Source organism: Hemicordylus capensis, chromosome 5 (assembly GCF_027244095.1).
Source record: "Hemicordylus capensis ecotype Gifberg chromosome 5, rHemCap1.1.pri, whole genome shotgun sequence".
Taxonomy (NCBI): domain Eukaryota; kingdom Metazoa; phylum Chordata; class Lepidosauria; order Squamata; family Cordylidae; genus Hemicordylus; species Hemicordylus capensis.
In genome coordinates, this window is record NC_069661.1 from 195,623,750 (window position 1) to 195,626,819 (window position 3,070).

Here is a 3,070-nt window from a genome sequence, read left to right on the forward strand (position 1 = left end):
GTTATTGACTGGTTTGTTTTATCCAGACATCGAGTCCTTCCCAAGGACCTGGGATGCCAGAATTTTATTGTCAATTGTTATAGATATCGTCGCAGAATATAGGCTGTTCCCAGTAAAGCTGCTTTTTGTAATTGGCTGATGGTGATTTCTGTGGCCCCTATGGTGTTGAGGTGCTCTTCAAGGTCTTTTGGAACTGCACCCAGGGCGCCAATTACCACTGGGATTATTTTGGTCTTTTTCTGCCACATTTTGGTCTTTTTCTGCCATTATTATTATTATTTTAACATTTTTCTATCACCCAAAACTCACATATCTGGGCAGTTTACAACAAGCAAACAAAGTTAAAAATATTAGTTAAAATAAATGACAATGTAGTAGTAGTAGCAAAACAAATACATTTCTTCAAATAGGACTTTGTACACAGTCTTTCCCTGCCTCTGCCCCGCAAACTGGAGATTCTCTAGGGGATATGTTGCACGTGAGCCCTTATATTTAAAACTGGAATACGAAGAAAGCTTGCTTCCAAACATTCTAGGTTGCACCTTATTGCCTGTCCATATGGGTATTTTGCTGGGGTTTCTTGCTAAAACAGCTTATCTTGGTGCTGCAAACAGTACCCCTCTATATGATTTGGAACTGTAGGACCACAGCTTCCATTTTTCGGATACCTGAGCTCATGGGATAGTGAACTCTGCACATGCCCACATTTGGCAAATTATGCAGTTCAGTTGCTTAGCACTAGCAATTTATGGGGCAATGCAGCCCAAGTCACCATAAAAAAGGACTGGAAAAATCATCCCCAAAACCTCTCTTTGACTGACCTTCAAAGAGAAGGAAACGCTGGCAAAGTAGACCTCAGGTTAAAAACACACTCTCAAAGGGAACTCCATCCTGCCAGAGATAACTCTCCTCTGTAGGAATGCAGATAAGCACAGGGAGGGGCATCCCCACCCCACTGTCAACAACCTAATGGGCTAAGGAGTGAAGTCCTTAAGACTTGAGCCCGAAACATATCAGAGGCCATTATAAAGGCTTCCGAAATGTTTCAGCTCGGGGGTGGGTGGGTGTGTCAGCTTTTCAGTGCCAGCAGAGGTGGTAGTTTAAGGGCGGGAGAGGGTGTACTCACCTCTCCCGCTGCATTTCCCCCGCTGGCCCTCCATTATTTGTAAGCTCCTTGGGGCGGCAGCATTCCTCCCTGCCGTCCCATTTCCCTCATTGTGGCGACCGCGCGTGCGCACACCCATCTGCCACGGCAAGGCACATATGCAGGGCACATGAGCAGTCGCCACTTCCGGCCGATGAGGGAAACGGGGCAGCAGGGAGGAATGCTGCTGCCCCGAGGGGATTACAAATAATGGAGGGCCAGTGGGGGAAATGCAGCGGAAGAGGTAAGTACACCCTCTCCCGCCCTTAAAGTACCACCCCCACTGGCACCGAATACATTTTGGACACATCCCTAATCCCAGCTCTTAGATAAGCTTTTTATGGTCACCCATTCAGACCTCTACACACACTTCACCCAAGCCATTTCCAGCCTTTGGTTCAGTAGGTTTACACCCAAGTTGACCAACTCCTGCAACCATGAACTTCATTGTTCTACCTGCGTTTCAGTCCCTCCAGGGAGGGAGCATGACTTGGATTGCCTACAGGCATGTTTTGGAGTTCAAGTACTCCTGGCCAAGCCGCATGCCCTGGGGGATCAGAATTGGAATCCGAATCTATATGGACCATTACCATACTAGTTCTTAAGCTTGCGAGTGGTAACTCTATGCCACTTGCCCTTTTTTCTTCCTGCTTTTCTGCTGCCTTCCCCCTGTGAGGAAATCTGCTCATGTGACAATCTAAGTGCACCTGCACTGGACACTCTACCACACAAGGACAGGTAATACTAACCTTTAGCCCTTCTAAATCACCTTGCCCTCTTCTAGGGGTGTGTGAACTGGCTTGACCTCAAGCCAGTTTGCCATTGAGCCAGCCCAGTCCAAGGACTTGCCCTTGAGCTAGACCGGGCCAAGTTCAACTCAAAGTCAAGCCAACCACCCCCACCCCCGGGCCAGTTTGGGTGGTGTTGTTTTTTAAATGGTGAACTCACCACCTCTGAGGCCTCAAGGGGGATGCTGCTGTGGCCATGGGGTGTGTGTGTCTCCTTGCCAACCTCCCCCTGGTCTCCCAACCCCTGCCAGCCTCCCCCTGGTCTCCCACAGGCTGTTCTAGCCCTCTCCAAGCTTGCGGTGGTCATTTTGGAAGCTACCACATGTGTACACAGGCTATTTGTGTGACTGGGATGCCAGCCAGGCAAATGGCCTCTGCACATCCATGGTGGCTTCCAAAAGGGCCATTGTGAGCTTGGAGAGGGCTAGAACAGCCTGTGAGAGACCAGGGGGAGGCTGGCAGGGGTTGGGGGGGACCAGCGGAGACACACACACACACCCCATGGCCACAGCAGCATCCCCCCTGAGGCCTCAGAGGTGGTAGGTCCACCATTAAAAAAAAATCCCTAACACCCCCAAACAAGGCCTGAACCAGCTTGAATTCAAGCCAAGCCGGGACCCTCATTCAGGGTGCTAAAACCACCTGAATATGCCCAGTCCTGTTCGAGCACGGTCCAAACTTGAACCGAACTGGGCTAACCAATTTTTGTGCACACCCAATCCCCCTTCTCTTTACTTTCCATTCCGACATTCAACCCCTTTCTACAGCAAGCCTTACATTAATTTATTTACAATTTGGACCTTAAGCTAAAATTCTTCTTTGTGAGATTCTGGTTAAAACTCTTAGTTAAGACTTTATTACTTTGCCTAACTAACTTCTCATTTTCTGTGCCCCTTCTTCCCCCCACCCCCCCACAAATCTTCAAACTGCATATACACTTCCTCATCATTTCCAAACCAAAGCTTTGCTCAAGATTAATACTGTAATAGACTGCTCTCCAACAGTCAAGCAGATTCCCCACGGTAACTCAAAAGTATAGTCGGAGTGTCCTAGCTAAGAACTGCAGATCAGATTTATTAAGACTTAGATGCACAGATTTGCACTAGAGTTAACTGCAGGGTGGGGGGGGGCGGGGTTT